The sequence below is a fragment of the Sprattus sprattus genome, assembly GCF_963457725.1.
Source record: "Sprattus sprattus genome assembly, chromosome: 17".
Classification (NCBI taxonomy): Eukaryota; Metazoa; Chordata; class Actinopteri; order Clupeiformes; family Clupeidae; genus Sprattus; species Sprattus sprattus.
The window spans coordinates 18,180,404-18,204,661 of record NC_137915.1 but is presented as its reverse complement, the minus strand read 5'-3'; the positions used below and the strand labels follow the sequence as shown (position 1 = coordinate 18,204,661).

General features: G+C 41.9%; 1 protein-coding gene across 7 annotated transcripts in view; it reads left to right on the top strand.

Moving 5' to 3' along the window:
- Positions 1-6,093: 6,093 nt before the first annotated feature.
- epb41l3a (erythrocyte membrane protein band 4.1-like 3a) overlaps positions 6,094-24,258 on the top strand; it is a 57,931-nt gene continuing 39,766 nt past the window's right edge. For 2 of the 7 annotated variants that reach the window (XM_080855021.1, XM_080855017.1), the window contains exon 1: positions 6,094-6,155. The gene's annotated coding sequence lies outside the window, so the exon portion shown is untranslated. The remainder of the gene's footprint in view (positions 6,156-24,258) is intronic. The other 5 variants (XM_080855022.1, XM_080855018.1, XM_080855020.1 and 2 more) reach the window with 3 other exon arrangements.

Here is a 24,258-nt window from a genome sequence, read left to right as displayed (position 1 = left end):
GCAAATATTAGTCTATGTTGTAAAAATGTGAATGTAAAAAATGGAATGTAAATGTGAAAATGTACTGAGCACACAACATCCATCTGCTTTAAGCATCCTAGCCCAACACTGATTACAGTAAAACAATCTGCGGATTGGGAGAGCATGGGATACTATTTCATGTTACAGTAAACATGTATGTATGTATGTACGTATGTACGTATGTACGTATCCATGTAGGTATGTAGGTATGTAAGTATGTATGTATGTATGTATTTATGTACAGTATGTATGTATGTATATGTGTATGTGTATGTGTATGTGTATGTGTATGTGTATGTGTATGTGTATGTGTATGTGTATGTGTATGTGTATTTGTATGTGTATGTGCATGAGTGTGTGTATGTAAGTATGTCTGTTTATGTATGTTTGTATGTGTGTATGTGTGTATATGTGTGTGTATGTGTGTATGTGTGTGTATGTGTGTATGTAAGTATGTCTGTGTGTATGTGTATGTGTATGTGTATGTGTATGTGTATGTGTATGTGTATGTGTATGTGTATGTGTATGTGTATGTGTATGTGTATGTATGTACAGTATGTACGTATGTACGTATGTACGTATGTATGTGTGTATGTGTATGTATGTATGTATGTATGTATGTATGTATGTATGTATGTATGTATGTATGTATGTATGTATGTATGTATGTGTGCGTGCGTGCGTGTATACATGTATGTATGTTTGTGTGTGTAATCAGCACAGGTAACTACTGGATGGTCTTATCTCGCATTGCTTTATAATGAATCATTGGCAAATAGCTACTTGTCCCACCCACCAAATTACTGTTTTCTAAACAGATAATGCAGACACTGCTTGTATCTTACATCTCTCCCTTCAGCTCAGTTTCCGCAGAATGTTCCCAAACTGCCATATATTTATTTATTTATTATAATTATCAATAGTATTAGTAGTAGTAGAAATAATATTCAGAAACAGTCAAAGTAGTATAATTGATCCAAATATGTATTTATTTCTGAATGCATTCTTCACAGGATCCCATTTCTTAAACCTTTCTTTCTGCCTTCCATCTTGGCATTGCATCAAGGCTGTGTGAGGTATATTTGACCACTAGAGGGCAGGGTTGGAATACTTTCATAAAGGGAAAACCTCTTCACCTCAAGACAACAGTCTTATCACTCTTCAATTTGAAGTGTAAGTTCACTCACAGCTCTGAGTCTAATTACACCGACTGCATTTTTCTTTCAAAACTGCTTAAGGGTTGGCAAGGGGCTGAGAGAGGGGATGGGGAGGGGAGGGGCAGAGAGTTAACCCCATTCGGGAGTGTCTATATCTTGATGTAAAGGAAGTCCCAAGCGGTTGACTCTATGTCAGCAGATGGCGTTAAGCCATTTTGAATCAAGAAAAATAAAGATAGAAATGGTATTTGTGTTAATGTTAACACCAGCATTAATGTGTGTCATCACACTACAGCCTATATCATTTCATTCACAGTAAAAAAAAAAACACATACCTGTTTAACGAAGACACATGCCAGGCCTACCTCAGGGACACTGATTACTTGTGCTATTTTCACTCAAGATGGAGTGGTTATTCTATGAAAACCTTCTCCTGCCACTCATATTCCCACTCATTATATCAAGGTTCTCTGACTCAGGGCGGAAAACTACTCCATGATGAAAGCTTATGAACCTTGCTGGGAGGTATAAATTCTTAATTTAGGATTAAGTATCCAAACCATTTTTCGTGCACAAGATATTATACATCATAAATGATGTATGTTGTTTTTATTGAAGTTACATTACCAAATATTTGTTCTACATATACAATAAATACATGTACAATACAGAGAGAGAGCAGTTACCAACTGCCATCTTGCCTCATCTAAGCCCCCTATTACAAGACATAGAGTTAGAGAAATTAAAGGACTGTGTCAGTATTCAGCCCTGTGAAGAAGACATGGTATCAGTGCAGTTCATCATACAATGTCTCCTGTCCAAAGATGGTCACCATAGGTCTCTGCACAGGCTCTGGACTTGAGAGTGGAATTTTATTTTCCTAAAGAGTGAAGGGACTAATTGATTTGTCATTCTTTGGATTCTAACATGTCAAGTAAGGCTAACGTTGCCGACAGTTTGGCAGGAGGGGCTTGCTCTTGCTCTTCCTTTTCACGCTTGTTTATTGACATTTCTTGGCAAATGTCAGCAGACGTATTTTGCCCTGGTCTCACCTCTATCTTTTCTGGATCCTTCCGGAGCTCCAGTCTGAGAGAAAAGGGCAGATGGAGGAAATATCTGCAAACTTGACATACCTCTTAGCCTGTCGATTCTGGTTTACATCACAGCCACAAATTGACTGCCTGTGTGTGCTGTCTGCAGGCCACAGAGTACCCATTTTATAACAAGAATAGTACGTCTGCTGTTAAAAGTCACAGGTGTCAAAATCATTTTAATTAGTGAGGATTATGCCATTTAGGATAGAGCTCAGGCTGTGGCTGGATATTCCTTCTAGAAACAGGGAATGCAACTTAACAAATAGGTTTAAGCCTATTTAGGACAAGAGCAAAGGGTGACCATCTATAAAACAGCTGCTACTTCAGAGAGGGAGTTTTGGACAGATTTTGTATTTCTTCAATCGGAAAAAAGCTTTGCATTCTCATGGTTATTCGGCCTATTTCTTAAGTCAGACAGCGCAATGGTCTAGGATGTGCTATCTTACTTTCCCTCAGGAGCGATTGGAAAGAGACGCGGCTGTAATCGTTCCAAAGCCGGTGAGAAATAAGACGCTTTATGTGCAATGAGAAATTCCAGGGAAACAACTGAGATTACATCTGGCGTGATTTTAAAAATAGCGCCGAGAAGAAGCCCCTTTATTAGAGTGCCCTGTACGCCCATACGAATGATTCTCCAGAGGGGATGATCATCTCGTCTAGCAGTCTAACAGCTTCTTAAACTGACCCATGAAGATAGCTGGTCTCATAATTCCTTTTTTTCCGAATCTCGATGAGAATTGTTTTGGTTGTTTTTTGTTTGAGAATGCCAGGTCTCCGGTCTGTGACACTGTGGGAAATTAAAAGACAATGTGTGATGATTAACGGTGTAACGTCTGGACAGGCTACACCAATCGCTCATTTTAAATTGCACAGCTGTGTAAGCTGTCTGAATTGTTGTTCTATATTTGCATGCGATTTGAGTGATTATACTCTGAAATAATTGTACAGTAATATCGCAATGCTAACTTCAAGTTTATTAACAATCAATAGTGTTTGATGTTATCGACGGTCACAATATCTCCTCCTAATGCAATGACCTTGAAAATCCCCTGTAGCAAGCCCAATATCCACAGTCATTAATCATAAGTTTAATTTTCAAATCAGCAGCAACAGCAGGGGTTCCAACCCAGAGTTTAAGTTTTACAGTCAGAGAGATAAGCATCTTATCTTACACTGTGTAGTCTCTCGCTCTGTGTGAGAGAGGCAGTTTTCATTTATTCCAGGTGACAGATTCTGCCTGCATAATTTAAAACTGTGTAGGACTCCGTCAGCCACATCAAAAGATGAGCCCTGTGGCCGAGTGTGAATTCGTGTGCAATCTGTTTATCTGCCGAGATGCAAAGTCTCCATCTATGGTTGTAAATGAGATCCATCGCTCTGAATACCAATTAAGATTTAAATGGAAGACAACACATAGGATAATCTACATATGACTGTATACACTACTGTGTCTATTACTATAACCATTAGTAGTAGCCTACTATTATTATTCATAGAGGCTAGATGGAATGCTTTGTTCATATAATATTAGCCTAGACAGACAGCATCTAACAGCATTTAAAGTAACATATGCAACAATTTGACACTTTGAGGTTTTATGAGGTTTTATAGGCAACTAGTTTTGGTACCATACTCAAATTCATTGTGATAGCATGGTGAAGGACAGATAAACACCTGTGTCTTCCCCACAAGCCATTCAAGATATGCCCTATGTCGTTCTTTGTAACGGGCTGGAACCCCCTGCAATGGAAGAAAAGCTTTTAAACGCATGACATTGCCAGCTGTACTGCCAAAAGACACCAGTTAGTGTGTTGGCAAGCTTCTATTGGTGTCAGGTGGGCTGTTGGTGGTGTTTGCAAGGTTTTTGCATGCCTTAGGTTAGGTAGTTTGCTCAATAGTTTTGGAACATAACTCCGTATTGCTGCTTTAACTATTACGCATGGGTAGCACCTCATAGGAATTAGAAAGGTGGCATAACGCTGCCATCAATATGTCATTACAGATACCGTACTCGGTGCTTGCACAACCAATGTCCGTGGAATGACAATGTCATGGTAACATGTGAAAAAACAGCTCTCGGACTTTTGAGTGGCCACAACAGCATACGTCACATGTTGTTCACAAATTTCCATCACAAATTTCGAGAGCTTTCACCAATGATGGTCACATGTCACTATATCATTATACACCGAAAAGATAGTGGGACGAGCTATGCCATCTGTAATGACATGATTATGACATGCTTATGTCATGCTTATAATGGATTTTTTGCCTACTTTCCAAAAAAAAAAAAACTTAAACCAGCAATTTGACTGCAGAGTCCTGTGAGGGTTTTCCTCATTCAACCTGTTGTGTGCATATCCTACAGCAGTAAGGACCTGACTTTTACAGTCAGCAGGTCGTTCTCGAACCGGCCGTCAGGATAATTTCAGTAAATTATAACATTTCAGGTATCATCGCACATTACATGAATGACAGCTACATTAACCAATGATTGTTTAACAATGCAGTGGTGGACGCGACCTTGTCGCTTCGGTGGGCGTGTCTTCTCGTGCTGGAAACGCCCGTCATGGAGGCTCGCCAATTGAACCAATAGTGGGCGTGGTCATAAGAGCGCAGGGTTCGGTTGTGGCGCAAAGCAACCACTGTCTTATGAGTGGCCAGCAATGCAGGTGTGAAGTTCTTACGCCTCTTTCTTTTAAGTATTTTCCCACTCGTTCACCGGTTGTTGGATTTTCTATGAAACTATTTGTCGGTGAAATTACCCGGACTAAGGAACAAAACCTACAAAACTAAGGTAAAACGCACACTTCGCTGTTTACTAGCTAGAACGCGATCTGTTTGTCCTGAGTACTATTGGCTTGACAGAGCGCAACATCTGTTCAATAGGTTACAATTGTAGTGGTGAAGCATTTGTTTGAAGTTCGCTATTCTAAGGAAAGGGCAATTACAACAAATGTTGAACAAATGAAAGGGTAATTTGCGACAAATGTTTTTTACTTTTACTGCCTGCACCGTAAATGCAAGTATATGAGTAGCCTACCACTACTGGTGTCTTTAAACTGAGTGGTACTGAATGTTTTAACAAGAAAAATGTAAGATCGACCTATTTACATAAATGTGTGTTTTAAGAATGACATTGCTTAGTGATACTCTGTCCATGAACAGTTTAAGATGTATTCTTCGTTTAACCGTTACCCTTTTTTCTCGTCAGTCGTTGTCCCTTGCTTATCACACGCTGGACTGTTTTCGGCGTTATTGTTGTTTCTGTCACAAGCGCTGCTCTTCTGTTGGACCAACGAAAGTATTTATTTGCTAAAATATGCACGTTCCGTCGGGTTTCAGTCGCGCAGTGTGGTTGCGCTTGTCGTCTTATCACTTTTGTCAAAAACAGCAGAGACAGCGACAGGGGGTTGCAGTTGGGCATCATTTGATTGAAAATTGTGGTCTCGTATTTTAAATCCCGTTAGTATTCCTAGTTGATTGCTGCCGGGTGAGTAATGATTAATTGTCCAATGCAAGATAAAGCAAGATAGTTTGTTTAAATGTGGTCGACTAAGGTCTAGGGCTGACCTGGCTTGTGGAACCTGCAGTCTCGAATGGGGAACCTTTTGTGATCAGTTCAGTGAATGCATTTGATTTGCATGTCCTGTTTAGTCATGGTTTGAATAAGGGTTCCAATTTAGGAAGCATGGAAAATATTTTCTATTCAGTAAACATAGCAGTAGATCCATGCTTAGGTCAATGCATTTTCTACCCACTGCTCAATGTGCTTCTTGTCTATGTACTGTCTGATTTATTTTTCTCCCTCTGGGTCTGGATCCTGGGACATCATCATCTCTGCAAATGGAACCCACTTGGATGTCGTTCATGACCTGCATTGGTGAGTACAATCCCCTATCCTGTGATGTTGTTGTGTGTTGTGAAAGAATGCCACTGCTATGCTATGAAGCAACACAATCAATCAGGTCCCCACACCGAAATATATGGGCAATAAAAGTGTTGCTTCCCGGAACCATGGACGCAGCCCAAATGGAAATAAAGTAACAGCGGCGATACCAGCAGAAAAGAGCTTTGGAGTGGTGGGACTCTTTCCACTACAGCAAATCTGTGCAGTGGATCTGTGATCCAGTAAGCTCTACTAAGATCACTAACATGGGGGCATTTCTGGCTACAAAGCCCTGGTCTTGCACTCGGCATGTCCCTTCCTTGAGGCAGAGGGTCTAGCTGGAAGGGTCTGCATCCTCAGAGCAGCAAACAGCTGGAAGTCAGTGAGGTTGCGTTTGGGACAGGCTGTTCGGCTTGGGCTTTAACCTATTTGCCTGGTATTTAATCTCCTGAACCCCCACAGCTCTGGATTAACTGCAGCAAATGTCAGTGCCACTGTGAACGATGAGCGATTACCAGGCCGCACGAACAGCCGCCACAGATGTGTTAGCGTGTTTGGAGTGGTTTTATTGCTACCCCCCACCCCCACCTGATGGGAACCCTTGAACTGCTCAAAGCTCAACAATAGAATAACACAAGGCAAGTCTGACTGAGTGTACCTCTATTTATTTCCAGCTTTCTCCCATTGAGGATGAGAAACATTTGCTTGCAACCCGAGCTCAGTGAAATAGAGTCGTTATTGATTTTGCAGGGAATAAATCAGACTGCCCCCCTTTTTCCCAGCAAGTCATAAAGTGGTCCATTTACAAGAATGACTCATCAGAAGGTGCATTTTGTACATTGCATAAATAATGAAAGGATTATGAAATCTTAAGTGCATTGATGGAAGAGATTTTACTGCCAACTCATCAAAGAGTCCTTCTTATTTCATCGCTTAAATACCCTTCACTGTTTGTTTTTTTGTTTATTTTTGTAGCAGTAGTAGGTGTAGTCTCCATATGAAAGTGCAACCTCTCTCCCTGCAGTGACAGTATTTCACATGTAGGTTATGATGTAAGAAAGAGCAGTGTTCAATGGTGGATTGTGAGAATTAGGTGAAACCCCCTGGTGGAGTTTGAAAATGAACTCCATTGACCCTAGAGGACATAATCTAATTTTAGAGGCTATGACAACTGTGCTTCTAAACCTGATCCACGATCTGTCATGTAGACACTGAATCTCATTCAAACTGCTGTGAGATTAGAAAACAGTACAATGCTAAGACTAATGCCAAGGGACAGCTCCTCTTCACACAACATCTGATCCAAACAGAAAATCCAATACAAAATGGCAGCCTCTGTAATTACAAAATAGCCATATGACGGACATGGAAATCAGTGAGGTCCATCATACAGTGCTCCAATCTAATTTACCCCTGTTGTAGTCTGCCCCAGGATGTATTACAACTGAAGGTCAACACATTTGCGTTAACATCTTCCTGTTTCCAATGGGAGCCCAATTCAATAATGGTGTCATTTTGGCTTAGCACACATGTACAGATCCGTATGCCTTCCTAAACCTACTTCTGTGAGGGGAGCACACTGGAGGTTCTGTGTATTTCTCTTTGTGTTTCAGATGACAATGGGTGGTGAGCTTCATTAAAGGCTGTAGTATTTGTGCTCATTACTGACTTTATTTAACCACTGTGTTTCAAGTGTGCTTTCAGCCCCTATTCACCTCTATACTGCTTTGGAGTTAATGAGTTTATCTTTTGATTTCTCTGTACCTTTAGAGCAGTGATTAATGTGGCATTGTTTGGAGACTCTTAAGCAATGAGATTACATAAGCCTAAAGACGCAAGATGCATAAACCCTTTAGGTGGCAGATACGGATAGCTGGCAGTCATGATCGGCACTGATACGCAAGGACTCAGTTAATGTTAGGTGTCAGTTCGGGGATTGCTGATTAAAACTGCAACGTAGGGTCAAAGGTCACTGGGGAAAAAAACAGTGTGTGTCATTATGAGGGACCAGCAACAGATGAAAGTCTGCCATTGGAAATATTACATTAAAAATTGATAAATGGTTGAAGTGTCAGAGTCTCGACGCACTGAAGAAGAGGTCACACTTGACGAGGCATGAACATGATGAACTGTTTGAGGCCTCCTATTCCCCACACATCCTTTTTCATGGATGAGATACTCATTAAGATGTAGCCGTGCAGTTACGGATTAAGTTGTGCAGATTGAATCCTGTGTTCGTGTCTTTGTCAGATGAACACAGATGAATTGAAAAGCAATCGGTTTTATAGTAGCAGACGCAATTTAGTTTACAGAACACATTAAGGTGCGCACCCGAGCATTCATCTGAAAGCAATACATTTTGTTTTGTTCTAGCTGTCCATCAATGCGTCAATTGGGTAGCAGTAATGTTACTTAAAAAAAAAAAAAAAAAAGAAGAAAGGTATTCTCTAGAAACCATCACCTGCTTTTGGCTCAGGAGCTGTTGTGATAGTCTGGTGCCTGAGTCTTTGCTCATAGACAGCCCCACGTGGCGACGAGTCTGTTTGAAAACTGAAGACTACTGAAACATGATGTTGTCTTGGTCCCGTGCCAGCATTCCTCAGATACCAACTGACAATCACACAGCTGAATTAGCATTTCAAAGGAGCTTCACCTGAGAGTGAAAGTTTCAGGATAGAAAGTGCCTTTTGTCTCCTACAGTATGAGATTTGCACTGGATGCATCCATATTCGTTGGAGCTATTTTGGGTGGGGGTTGGGGGGGAGCTGATAGGGGCATATGTGCAAGTGAGAATGGCGGTTGTGGCATTCAGAGCATCTTTGGTAGGTCTGATTCCTGAGAAGACCGCATGCCTCGCATGTGGGCACCTCTCTCTCTGATTGGCCTAATGGAGTCTGCTGCATGTCAGTCATCCTTGCTGTGCTATTTGAGGAGCTGTCCCAGGGTGTGTTGATGAGTGGGACTATTGCATTACGATCTGTGATGTGATAGGGGGGACACGGCGTCCATGTGCTGTGACTTGTGATCTGTCCAAAACTGTAGCTCACTCTAACTCAGAGTTCAGTTTAACAATGCAATATGTGGACCAAATTGTACAGGTTTTCAATTTTTCATTTTGTGATTGGTAGGATTCTGCACCCCACAGTGCTAAGAGTCATGTTTATTCAGATCTTTTACAAAGGCCATCTCTCCATGGCCTTTAAGATGATAAATGCCATCTATCAACGACCTTTGTAAAGTGATAAAAGATGTGTTGGCTATCTTATTATGTATGCAAAAGGAGATGTTTTGTGACTGATATTACACCACCATGTTAAAAAATATTTGACACAACCTTACAGAGTAAACAGAAGTGCAAGCAGTTAAGTGTACAAACACCCCGCAGTCAAGACCCAGCAGTTCTGTCAGGCTTGATGACATTCTTAAGGCAGGTAGAGGAGAGAGTGCTAAGACACACACAGGTGATATTGTGGGATTGGGTGGTACAAAAATAGATCACAGCCAAAGTGTACGTCAGGAGCAAGCAGTGTACCCACATAGTTCATCGTTTTCTTACTACTGCTACATTTTAGTCATGTGTTATATACAGAAGGCATTGTTATTAACCAGGGGCGTGCACAGGAGGGGGCTAAGGTTGCTCGGGCAACTGCCCGTTTGCCCTCCTCGACTGAAGTTGCCCCTCCGAAGGATATATATATATATTTTAAATAGTATTACGGCTGCAGAACTTCATGTATGCCTAGATAAAATAATTGCGGAAAACGCATCCAGGGGACGGGGGCGTGGCAGCGGCGGTAAATAGGAGTATAAAATTATATTGGCAAAATATTCGTTCAGGGGACGGGGCGTGGCAGCGGCGGTGACAAAAATGAATGTGTTGCCCCTTTTTTCCAGGACAGAGCAACTGCCCTTCAAAATTCCTGTGCACATCCCTGTCATTAACCACTGCATAATCTAAATTTGTTTAGGATAAACCAGATATGTGTACCATTCTAAAAGTAAAGCACTGGTATTTAGCAGACGATTTTATCCAATGTGACGTACAGGCAAGTGGCAGCGATCGGGAATCAAACCTGATCAAAAACTGCTTGCACTCCCTTAAATCAGATGTCAGTAGGCCTTTGTGGGCTGTCATAACTAAAATGCTTAATTGGACACAAGATAATTCATTAGTAATTATGTGTTAATTTTATCCTGTGTTTGGTGAAACTGTGGCCAGCTTAGTTAAGTCATAAATGATGGGACCTTCAAATGCATGTGTGTGAGCAGGATAGGTAGGATTCCATTGCTGATTCTATTCAGTTCACTGTCACACTGTGTTTACAGCTTGTGTTTAAAATTCAATTGCATTTTATGTTACACCTTTCCACACACAGACTCATTTGGATGGCTAATGTATTGATCTTCTGGCTTTCAACAAGAAAAATGATTGAAGCCTCTTTTTTCTGTGTTAGTGGGCCTTTGAGGCTGTCATAATTAAAATGCGTAATGCTCTGCTTATGAAAGGGAAAGAAACAAAACATTCCCTTCTGAGTTTCTGTGTTCCGTCATGCTACTTTTCGATGCTCATTTCTGTCAGTTAGCTTTTAGCAATAACTGCTACTTCCCTTCAGATTCAATATTCGTTCTCAGCTCCCATAAGGAGCTTATTATAGAAGTGCACAATAGGAACAAGCGGCTGCTATTGTCGATTCTGTAGAATGGAATATTGCTTTTACAGTCTTCATGAGATTTAATCATTTGACTAAGTTCTCAGCTGGAGCACTGTCATCAGAAGAGATGTGGTGTGTGTTTGTGTGTGTGTGTACTTGTACACTCTATGTGTGAGTGTGTGTGTGAGCATGTATTGAATGTGTGTGTGTGAGCATGTATTGAACGTGTGTGTGTGGGAGTGTATGCGTCTCTGTGGGTTGTTTAGAAATTGTAAGTGTGTGTATGATTGTGTGAGTCTCTGTCACACTCAGACTAAGACTCAGTGGGAGGTCTCATTGAGGAGACTCAACATCTCTGGAGGTTGTTTTTACCCTCATCAGCAACAGCATGAGGTAAACTACATTTCCCAGTCTCCCACTCACCTACCACCATCTATATTAACTTACCTTGGTCCTTACAGTCATCCGCAGCTATTCATGTGAATTCATTATGTAATTATACTGGTTTACATGAGGACACGGCTCCCACTGAGAGCCTGTTGATGTGTCTGAAGTCACAGGCTGTGAATAATTGAATAAGCATATAGCCTGTCTGAGAATGTCTCAGCAGCTTAAAAGAGATGAGAAATGCCAGCTTTAAAACTAGGCCCCCCCATTCTCACTTTCTGGCCTGTGTGATGTGCAGTGTAGTGCAGCGGGGCTTATCGGGACAATCTGGCAACCGAAACCCATTTTGAGATCCAGGTTGGCGGCTCAGCCTGGCAACCCCCAGAAGCCTTTGACCGTTTCCAATTTCTAGGGACCTTTGACCCCAGTGGCCTTGAGTGATTTGGTCCAACATGGCAACCAGAAGCTGGCGGATCCTCCAGATGGCCTCATATGATAGCCTAGCTTCTTGAGATCTGGACCGTGGTCTGTTAGGCGTTTGACCTGATAGGATCTCATTGTGGTAGGACGCTCTTACCCCCTCCCCGATCTCCTTCACACTTTGTGAGCATTTTGACCAAAAGTGAGTGCCAATGGATGTAAGCCACAGACTGTGCCACCATACAACATACATGACAATTAAAAGGACATTCAGCCAAGCGACTAAAACATTTGCTTCTGCAAAGACTTTAGGATCATATCAGTGAGCTCTAATGTATCCAGTAATGATTTCATTGCTATGCATCAGGAGTGCACTCTCTCAAGTCTCATTTGAATAGAATGCATCTAGAAAATAGATACCCAGTGCATGGCGTAATCTCATCGATTAAGGCTTTGCTATTTGGAGAGTGGTGACTGCCTCTGGTCCCTATTGACTAGAGTTTGAAAGGCACTGACGTGACGGGCTGGTAAGCTTGTGGAAAGAGTCACAGCTTAATACACAGATTTCATATTTTCTGTGCGTAATCCAAGATTAATCACGCATTTAGACAATGTGTAATTCTGTGTGGACTGCAGTGGAGTTCGGATCATACGAACTGCGATGAATGAATAGTCAAACGTGTACAGAGTGAAAAAAGGCACTTCAATCAGACGTGTTTAATTTCCTGTCCTGTCATGCTGGAATCATCACATAAACCAGAAAACATCACCTGGTGGGAAACAAGTCATGGCGCTGTTGATAATATGATTTATATATTCACATTTATTTCAAATTTTTGCTAATTTTACATTTTTTAAATATACATATTCAGAATTGTGTCTGCTTTTGTTTGCCCTGATCATTTTGTCTATCATGTATCTGTTCACAGAATATGGGCATAAATATGAATATGGGCGTAATCACGGTAAATCAGTTAAATGACTTTCTATCTTTAATCTGGCTTTTACCAGAAGGAATGGTGATGCACTGATAGATGGTTAAATTCTGACACGTGAGGTCTGCATGTAACACTTACCTTCCTGGGTTAGCACATTTTCATAAGCAGCCTGACGCCTCCTTCTGTTTTCTTTACTGTCTCTTCAGAGAGCCAGCAGTGTGGTGATTATGGATGAGAGTATTTGACATATCATTGATACCTCACTCACACAGCATCCAGCCCTCCAGTGATAAGACAAGCATGCAGTGTTTATACGAGGATATTGGAGGCGGCCATCCATTCCGGCCAGATCCTTTATCACATGGACTCTCGCAGTGCAGTTAAATTGGCTGTCAGAATGGATGCTGATAACATGATTCAGTGCTCTGTTCATCATAACCATGCCCATCTTTTCTCCCCCCCCCCCCCCCCCCCTCCCCCTGGGCAGCCAGCTATCACTTCTGGGATTTACCAACAAACTGTCTGTGCAGCCCAAGGGAATGCACTGTAATCTATAAAAAGCGCTAGTAAGCTGAGATATGTTTTTATTAAAATATATATTTTGTATAAAAAAAAGCTTAATTTTTAATTCGATAATTAGTATTATATGCTGTGTAGAGTGATTTGAAAGTACAGTAATACTGGAGATATTTTCTCATCTTGGGTATGGATAATTCAACCAACACTGCGGCAGTTGTGAGTTGAAGCCAAGCAATGTTCTCACTGAATCAATATATTTGGCCCGGCAGGGGAAACTTACATAATGCGCCCTTTTGCCAAAATAAAAAGATATCCCCACTCTGCAGTTTTCACAAATATTGACACGGGTTACGCTCTGCTCGATCTGACCTTCAGCTTCATCTGTTTAACATGATGTGTCAAATAATGCCAGAATGAGTGCGAGGTCAAGCCAGGAGTTAGAGTTTGTGAAGAATTGTTTCACAGACCCTCTAGTTGGAGTAGTCTATTAGCCTGAAAGAATTAATAGGTGCCTGGCAGCTCTTCACAGTTTGAAAACAGCCACTCAGCGAAAGCCATTAAGGAGGGGAGTCAGAATGCCTCATACAATGAGCCGTTATTTCATTGAATGAAAATTGTCCTCAGAGGTTGAGTCCACAGCATGCTTTTTGTCACTACCACTCTTAGGAGGATTTTAAGTAAGGGCCATGCATTACTACGAATGATAGTCCCTGGCTCTGATGTTTTTTAAATGTGGAGACTTTTAAGATAGCTGGGCGGGTATTTGGCATTGAATGCATTGACAAAAGTATTATAGAGTGTGTGTGCTAACAAAAATGTTGTGTTGTTGAGATGTCAAGCAGGGTCAACCTTCCCTTCGTGGCGGCAGGATTTCTGTGGCGTCTGTAAAAGGCTGAATTCTGGGTTTGACTTTGGAGTGGACTAAAAGACAACAAAGGGCGCTTTCATCATCAGTGGCCCTGCACTGGTCTTTCCATTCCTTCTCCCGCGCTGTTTTGACAGTACTTTCTGAAGTGCACTTAAATTCATTAACTTGCTGATTAAAGCGTGATTGACCTGCTTGGCGCAGAGAGACTAGCGGAGCATTAAATGAATTTGCTCAATCTGACGCCTTGTTTTTTTTTCTTCTTCCACCCGAGATAATTACGGCCCCTATGTTAATGAGCACTATCTGAAGAGTGAGGAGCGCCAGGGGCTGACTGACTTGAGCATTGATTGACTCCACTCGTCCCATTTTTAGGTCTTCAGGCGCTTTCGTCTTCCACTTGCGTTTTGGGGGTGGCTGTTTATTTTTTGTTTGTCACTCTGCAGCTTTGTGTTGTGCTCGACTGGTCTCGTTGAGCACTATACTGCCGCAGTATCCTGGAGACCTGTGGCTGACTCCAGAGCTCATCTGCATGCAAGCTCACACTCCTCCATGCAGACATATAGACTATTAACAAAACGGCTGGGGATCTTCAGTGCCAGGTCTCTTGGTTTAAATGAAGGAACATGAAAAAGAGTCTTGGCTGTGAAAGATGTGGGAGTTGTTGTGTGTAGTAAATTAATGTGGTCTGCTCTGGCCACGAGCTGTTGGAAAAAAAGGTCAACTTCACAAATTGTTGTTTTGTTCGTTTGAGCTGGTGGCAATCAATTAATTTGCTGTCCTCTCGAAATCTCAACTTTTCAGGAACAAGCCAACTGCTTTAGAAAACATTTTGGTAGCCAGAGCAATTATATACCCTGAACAAAACCAGTGAATTACGACACACATCCAACATCTTGATTTATCAGTTGTACCCATAATTATGGAGCCCCGCCCCCCACACACACTCCTTTGAACAGGGCTGCTACTGCTCTTTGCCTAATGGCTGGAGCGATATTGCCACCATCTGAAACAGATGTGGCAGAACCTAGCCTGATTACGCTGGGACGCATCCAAGCTATTTTCTTCTCAAGCCCGATTGGATCTGTAACGCACATCATTCTCTCCTTAGGGGGTCCCGGAGACATCGCCAGCTACAAGGCTTCTTTTGAACACATGAAATTTCACAGTGATTTGCATGTAGAGGTCTGGTTTAAACGTGTGCCGTTTTAAATTAAAGATAGCTCTGATTGTGGATTTATGACATCTTGATGTCTTCAAATTCTTTTGAACATGACTTGATCTGCGTTTGGCCTGCATGTTATTACAGTGTCACAGCTGTGTATCAAATGCCATGCACATTTGTTGTGGGAATAAGCTGTTTATGGGGATTTGTACCTTTAGAAACTAAATCGATCATATGTTTTTTACTTTGGGAAAGCTGGTCAACTCCTCTGAGGTTTTGAGAGTGTAAACAATGAGTTTCATGTCACAGTGGAAAGTAGTCAGCATGTCTTGGATGTATTTGCCTTATGGATTTCTGCCTGGAGTGTCAATGTTTGGGGAAATCCCAGTTCTTGAATATGGAGCATCTGTCCATTTCTATCTCAGGTTACCTCAGTTTACACAGGAATGTGTACACACTGTTCCATATCAAAAACAAGACTAGTCTGTCAGTGATTCTAACAAAAACTACAGAACATGGATTAACATCCACTTTTTTGTTGAATTGGAACATTTACTCAAATTGATTAGACTGCACTCTTCATTTATGCAACAAATCATCCGGATGATTCCACCCCATTCGGCAAAGGCGACTGACTGAATCACAGTTTTGTTTGGAATAAAAATGATACATTACTGAAACACTAATGTCAGGACTGATTTGCAATTATATGTCTGGTGGTAATGGTTTACATCGGGCCCTAGCAGATGGAATGAGAGCAGGGGCGCAGGTCTTAAATGGTCTAATTGTGTTTCCCTGGCATTTTTAGAGAAATGGGGATTGTGAAATGGAATGGAGTCAGCCAGGCTCGCCTGGATGCTAATGGTTCAGCTGCAGAGGGTCCTGAACTGAAGGTCATAATAATATGGGTCTGCGGTGCATGCACAGGGGATGAAGAGTGGGCAGCTCAGCTATATGGGTCTGCCAGTCTGAGTGTGTGTAGTGGTTGGTATACGTATCAGATAGCCTGCTGTGTCTGACTGAGCAGTTGAATCGGATGGAAGGCAGTGTAGGCTACTGTTATGTCCCTGTAATGCAACAATTTGTCACTGTACATTTATAATTATGGCCTTGACAAATATACTTGCCATTGAAGGTCAATATGGTGTAATAAGATGGTTAAGCTTACCAGTGAAGTTATTAACAGCATTGGTGTTGAAATTGAATATGACGGTTACTATACTATTCGTAGTGTATTACAACACTGTTTCATTCATCTTTTGGTTTGTCATTTTCTTAGAGTCTGTGTTTTACTCTTGTCCTTTATCTCAGTGCCGCGTTACAGTATGGCCTCAGGGTTGGTTTTTGGGGCTGGCTCTAACCACCATCGGTTATTTACGTGTGTCTGTGAGCTATACGTTAATCGTGGGTTTCCCAGAATGCTGCGCTGCCCCGTGTAGTTAGCCTGAGAGCTGCTGCAGCTGCACGAACGCAATACGGGGACACTTTTACCGGAGTCAGCATCAACCGCACCGGGAAACTGCAGCACATCATCCAGCGGAGAGAATACGGCTCAAGCGGTAAATGCAATTATTCTATGGCAGGATTTTCATAATGCCGGGTCATTGAAATGTCAGATGCGCAAAGATTATGTGTGGCGTTTGGTTCTAATAAGCTAAAAGCCGGCATTGCATCAGTTGGAGTCGCATAGATGACGGAGCGACTGTCCTTAAAATACTGCCTAGGTGTTTGGTTACTGTAAAGGGGATAACAAATCTGTAGGGAGAATAGCTCATTACTTCAAGACAATTCGTATGTCGATGTTGTGCTTCCCCGTGCACAATGTTTGGTGTTCTGATCCAGTTGGTAGCATTTAGATATATGGACTACCTTTGTCATAACAGTCATTGAATGTGACTTGACGGTTAAGTTGAAGTGAGAAGTTGCAGGTTACTTCCTCAGTGTATTCAGCTGAAATAGAAGATGTGATTGAAGATTATTTCTCTCCTCTGCAACCCTCTGATAACTTGAAGGTGCCTATCGCGGGTATGCCAGTTATGACTTGCTATCCTGAAGTTCACCGGTTTCAGCGAGATGTGGTTCTGCAATGCGGTGGGTGTGGCCTGGCCACTCTCTCTACTACGGGATTCTCTATGCGGCCACCGTGCCCTCAATTACCCGACTGATGGTGCGATTTTCATCCGATCACGTCATGTTGGGTCTTGAGAACACACGCCGGTTTGCAACTTGTAGTACATTATCAACAGTAGTAATACTAGGTCAGGATGCACCGCTTCTTTCGTCCTACGGTTGTCGGTGGGGCCTGCTAAAAAGCTGCCAGAGGGAGGGAGGAAGCATGATAAAATATTGAGTGTGAAATCTGTTTCTGAGCGTGTGTATTTCCCCCTGGCGCCTCTAAACGCAGTCAGTGTGTTTTTATTCACGTAAAGAACTGTGCTCTGTGTCATGTCTGTAGTCCAATAGAAGGCTTCTGGCCTGCACTTCAAATAGCCTTACTGAATGAAGCATGATGACTCTGTAAAATTATTCCTAAGCAGTCTGTACCTTCCTTCATTCTTCATTCATCCATATATATTTTTTTGACTCTTGTATATACTCTTACTATATAATTGTATTGTTTTTTTTATTTCTCAGTTACAGCCCATGTTTACACATTATTCATTGTAAGACCTACTGTCTTATTCGCTCACTTAAGTATGTTCTGAAAATCTACACTGTATGAACCATTTTTATGGTCATTGATTGCCAGTTATTTATGACATGGTTGTTTAAGCGGACTCTGCATGTTGTTAACATGGCAGCACGGTTCTTAGTGCTCAGATTGTGTTGCTGCCATTTTGGTCTTATTAGTAATGCAGCGCAGGTCACATCCAAGCGCATCACCCTCGGGACACTAGTCTAGATGCTACCTCACTGACCACACCCTCACAACGCTAAAAAACCCTGTCCCCCACAATAGCTGCCACGCAATAGCTGCCACGAGATAAAGTGTGAATGTAGGTAAGTTGGAACATGTGTTTACATAAGGCGCTTTATTGCTGGGATATTGTTGTATTGTCTAGTTGAGGAGTGGCAGTAGACATTTTACTGGATTTGCTGGATACCTGACTCTTAATCAGAAACATATTGTACTAAGAGACTCAAATCTATCAGTGACTATGACCAGTCATGACCGGTGAATGCATGTATTGAAATTGAAATTGTATATCTGTGAAGTTAAAGGCTTTTAGATTTAGATCTGAGATACAGTCCAAATCCTTAGTTAATCAGTTCTTTGAGCGTCAATCTCATTTTCTCCCTTCTATGAAATCTAGGGCAGACCAATGGTCAACATATTACCTTGGTCTTAGCATTAGCGACCACATTTTCATCAATCCATTTCCTAATGCAACACCACACATGTACTAGATAGCTTTGCCAAGCATTTGGTGATTGTGGTGCTGTATTCTTCATCTGTTGTAGATTTGGAATACTGTGTAAAAAACGGCACTAGGTTTCAGCAGATTTCCTCTCTCTTCACTTCTAGACATCCTCCATAAAATGAAAGGAGAAAAAAAAATTCCATCATGTTTTTTCTTTGGATTGTGACATATCCTTGGAAAGCTTTGGGTAAATCATCAGTAATCTGTCATGTTGCCTCACTGAATATGGGTCAATGGCTTTGGGCCCAAGTGTCAAGTGGTCTCTATCTGTGGGATTTATTGGCACCATGCCCCCGAGTGACCCTGTCCAAGGGAAAGGATCAGACCATAAATTATAAAAAGGTGATTTAGTGATAAGGGAACCTAAAAGCAGGTCAGAACGATGCCCTTTCACCACTCCCACCTTTCTGGAAGAACAAATTAATTTACCGAGATTTCATTTTTTACACTGAACACATCATGTTTTAGCCTGGTATAACCACGCTGGCCACGCCCCATTAGGGATTGATTCCAGTTGTAGCATCCTAATGGGCGTGGACTTCAGGTTCATTTTGAAACCATTGGACCAGCCTTTAATCAATCGGCATTGCTATGGGATGGATATACTTCCTACTTCGCCACTAACGGCGCAAACTGATATATTAGCCTATTTCCAAACCCAGCTGGCAGGAAGGAAACAGTGCCTTTGCCCTTTGGTGAATATATTTGCACATTCGTCTTGCTCCGGTTTCAATTAATTTGCTAGCATTGCTTCTAGGGGAGACCAGGTACAGGTGTCAGTTGTAACTTGCTTAATTAATGTGTAAAGCGATGCAATGAAACTCACAGAAAACATGTGTGATGGCATCAGCATGCTACGCTCACGATTTCAGCTTGTGTCCCAATCAAAAAGTATTGACAGATGTACAGTTTTGTCATTTGTAACTTTTAAGTTTTACGCAAGATTTTTACTGTACATTTGATGCGATTTGACAGAAACATAGCTAGCATGTGACATAGGCTAGACACTTTTGATGTAAAAAAAATAACTTTGGGAGATAATAAGATTCTATGAACATCATTAATAGACTGTACCGGTGCATAACAAGCTTTAATTTAACTTACACAGAGAAGACCTTAGTTCAAAAGTGTTTTTGATGGGGGTTTGTTTATGGAGGTCACTCCCCAGACACAAGGTCAGACCTTGGGATACTTAAATCAGACAGCCACACTCTCACTCAATATGGAAATTGAAAGAAAAAAACATTTTCCACCTTTTTTGATCACCCTAAAGGGAGCATTGGGTAAGAGTGGACTTAGCTAATCGAATGCTCACATACGCTGGGATTCAGAGACTTACTTCAGTAGATGAAACTGTCCCATACATGGTTTTGTGATGTAAAGGCTATCTTACTTTGACCCAGATTTCTGGATTGAGGTTTTCAAATCTGAAAGTGAATCAGTATTTACCCATGTTTGATCTTGTATTACTTTATTGCAGCTATATCTTATACTTATTAATGGCAGCTGTATTGATGGATATGTGTGTATGTGTGGATAATTGTGTGTGTTTCCTATTTACCATGAAAAAATGCTGGCCAAGCATTATGGTTAAATCAAGTAATCTCTTGACACACAGTACACCTCCACATTTTACATGGTCCTATGCATTGGTCCTATGCATGACAATAATATAATTAATGTTACACAAATCCATATATTAATCCTGGTCTGTAGTAATGATGTCTTGATTACCTTTATTGTATTCTATTAGTAATATTACCTCAGTCTCAGGTTGACTGTAGGCTAGCTCCACTGTTTTTGCTTTAAACCAAGGTTAGAGGAGAAAAGTGATTAATGACAGGAGGGCACATACTGAGTTAATGCTTAATTCATGAACTCGCTCTTAGGGATTCATCCATTATGCACTGGACATTTGGGGAGCCTTGAGGGTGTGTGTGTGTGTGAGGGGGGGGAGGGGGGGGGGGGGGTAGGTTGGGTAAAATATTCTATACTTGCGCAATCTGTGACAGCCACACTGACTCCCCCTACGGTGTTGAGAAGAACTCTCCCTGTTCCCTGAGTCCTGCACTGTTTGATTGATAGGTTGGTGTTATCCTATGGCAAGCCATCAAAACACTGTCCCACTTCAATCTTGCTTGGTGTATATTTGACAGATCACCAGTACAATGTCTCGGTCAGGTCCTCCAAGATCACCCCACCCCCTCATGAAAGAAGCAGGAAAAGTGTAGCGAGTTCAGGTGGACTTCCGTGTGTCATGTCTCGCCGTCCCCTTGAGTGCTTTGGGGTTATTTGTGCGCTGGCTGTATCTTTTACAAGCCCATCCTTTAAAAAGGCCCAGCTGCAGCCGTGCACCGGGGTAATTGGCCTGAGCGCGGCCCATTCTGGATGCTGTCCCTCTGTTAATCGTCTGGAGAGTCTGAAGAAGCGAGCAGAGATTAAATCAGATGAAACGCGAGCGGGAGTTGTCGCCATTGTGGAGGTGATCTGAGGCAACTGCAGTGCAGGGAATGAATGGAGAAGACGCAGCCAAGCTGAAGGAGACAGCATGCATGGCTAGTCTTCAGATGGTCTGTGTTAGACTCGAACATAAAGAGGTGTGAGAGGTGGAGTGATAAAGGGACGCCGTTGTTGAAGGAGACAACTTTGCTAGGTTTGCAGTTCTGCAGCAGGATTCTTGCTGAGGAAGCGAACGCTGATCGGAAGTTGAAAACACACAAGTCAGACAGAAATAAGCCATGAGGATGAAACACCTGGTCAGTGTTTTTCGATTCAAAATGTTAGTGATGCTCATAGTTTGTGTCTTCGGCCTCTTCCAGCTACAGCACATCTGATTGATTACATCGCTGCTGTTGTTTGGCTAAATCAGGTTTTCTTCCATCCATGAAAAGCTGAACTAGCTACCAGGAAGCGCACATCTTTACACTTATCATCAGCAACATTGTTATTAGGTTCAGAGCCATAGGCAGGATTTTTAAAACACTGAAATGCATTCTAGCGTATGTTGCCAAATTATAGGGGGCAGCAATGCAAATTATACATTTTCCATTAATGTGCAAAAATGTGTCAAATAGATGCCACTTCTGCCTACTTATTTTCCATTGTTTTACACATATTGGACAATTTGAGATAGATACAGCCACAACAAAGGCACTAAGGCACAAAGGCATAAAGGCACTATCTAACAGGAGTATCTGCGTGTGTGTGTGTGTGAGTGACAGAATTTAAGAGGAAGACAAGCAAGGAAGTATAACATACAGTATGTTAGCATAAAGGAATTATGGATAAATGATAAATAAATGTACAGAGTCGGCTGCAGAGCATTTATCAGGATCTGCTGACTGGCTCACCCTCTCTCTCTCTCTCTCTCTCTCTCTCTCTCTCTCTCTCTCTTTCCTCTTCTTTTCCTTCCCTCTCTTTGGAAGGACCTTCCCCTGTTCTCTCCCTCTCCTCCTGACTCTCTTCAGGACAAACGGCCTGTTTCTTGCTCTCCCCTGTCTCCCCTTTAAATGATAACAAGAGTCTACATAAGTAGTCCGTGAGTTGGTATTATTTGACAGTAGGCTTTATTAGGTCATGTTTATGACAAGTTACCAATGTAGCATCCCATAATAATCTCGCCATCTTCTTAGCAGTAGGCCCACCTTTACTTAACACCTCACCTTCTCTCTTTCTCCGTCTTTTTGGCTGTGGCTCCACTCCTGTTGCCCTTTCAAAGGTGAGTCTAGTTTGTTTCAGTCTGGCACTCATATCAATGAATACACCAGTATATCAGGCAGAAAATAACATAGCAGTGCGTTCGTGCATGATTTTATACATATAACTCATTGATAAATAAAACAGGAAATCAGTCAATTCAAACTACTGTCTCCTTGTTTTGAGGCAGAACATCAGATTGTTTCGAAGAACGCACCCCATATTGTAGGTAAAACAGCTTATGTAATGCTGCGTAAAATGTACTGATCTAAGTCGTTGTCAGCTCTATTCTCATTATTGTATTTTAATGAAATATGCAAAACCTGTAGGAAAAAATAGTCTTAACTGCGGTGTCCTTAATAGTAGATACGGGCATGATTAGGTTCTATGGAAACATTGACATAGGAACACATTGCAGTTTAGTGAAATATGTAATGAAGAAGAGTGACTTAAGGGTGGACAGTCCCTGAAAAAATTTGAAGAAACTGTTGAATTTTATAAAATGTAACTCTGACATTCTCCAGGGAATGTTTGGGTGAAGGTGAACGTGGTGATGAGAGGTCACAGCAGTTATGTTTCTGAGGTTGGTTCTGCACATCCAGCTGTAACATGGCAGCCATGCTCTGGTGGCTCTCAGGGGGCAGAGTCCAAATCGATGTGCAACACGGACTTCTCTCTCTCCCTCCCTCCCTCCCTCCCTCCCTCCCTCCCTCTCTCTCTCTGTGCAGCTGTGCTAAGCTCTCCTCCTAAGCCTCCACTGGCAGACTATCTAATTATAGGCCTGGGTCTAAATGTGTGCATCACAATGCATGGGTCTGGCAGCTCTCTGTGCCAGCTTGGCTCCCGCCCGCTGCGGTGAAGCCGTATATCATATTAGGGTCTGTGACCGTGAGGGACACCAGCAACACATTCATCACGTACTGCATTTTTTTGGTAAAGCACTCTGTCCAAGTCCAGAGTCTGGACAGTAATCTATGAGTGGTGGATTTTCTGTCCTATACAGACCAGCATCTTTTCTCTCTTACTCTCTTTTTCTATGTGTCTCTCTCTCTCTCTCTCTCTCACTCTCTGAAAGTGTATGTGTGTTTTGTGCGGAGGTGGGTAGTTGGTTTGGAAATGCGCCATCTTAATCACAGTGGAGTACTCCACTCTGTCATCACAGCATGCTCCTCACCCTTTAGTCTCACTGGGTGGATTGCTTGTGGTGGTGTTGTTGTAAGCGATTTGTTCTTTGAACCACTTCCAAACACTGCTGTCGTACTGGTTTATCAGTTACCCCATACTAAATACCTCACTTTTACCCGCCATCTGGCTTCTGTTGTATTTGTGACACATTGTCCATTAAACTGTGGCTCTTCTGGTCACAATCCAACATAATCTACAGAGCTTTGTCTGTGATATGCTAACCTCAATCGTTTAGCTTGACAGAAAATTATACCATAAATAATTCACCCTACCCTGTCTGTTTCGACATCCAACTAAATGACCACTATACTATTGACTACTTGGGGACGTTGGATGGCAGTCCTTCGCTGTGACTGAAATATGAAAGACAGGCCCATCTATTGGCCAATTACGGCCCTGTGTTTTGCTTGTGAAACAAATGTGAATATGATTTTCCGGGAAGTGGCCATTCTTCGCTAATACAATATTAATGCCGCTCTCCCTGCAGAGAAGCTCTGTTGTGAGTCATTGACGTGTGCTCTTGCTGTTATGTATAACAAAGCTTGTGGGCTGCTATGGAAACAAGGATTAAACACAATTTTGTTATCCAATTAACTGGCTTCCTGTTTCATATCAATCATAGACTTTTGGGTGGGTGTCGTTACATCGATCTGAAAATAATATGCTGATCGAAGACTTGAATTTCATTTTTGTCAATGGATATTTTGTACCATCAACAGAGAGGTTACTTCTGAAAGAATATTGGTTTGACAGAAGCCAGCTTACTCCCCTGTCTTTCTGGTAACCAACAAGTAGAAGCCCATTCTCTAAAATACTGCCAGTACATCTCCCTTCCTGTTCAGTGAAAA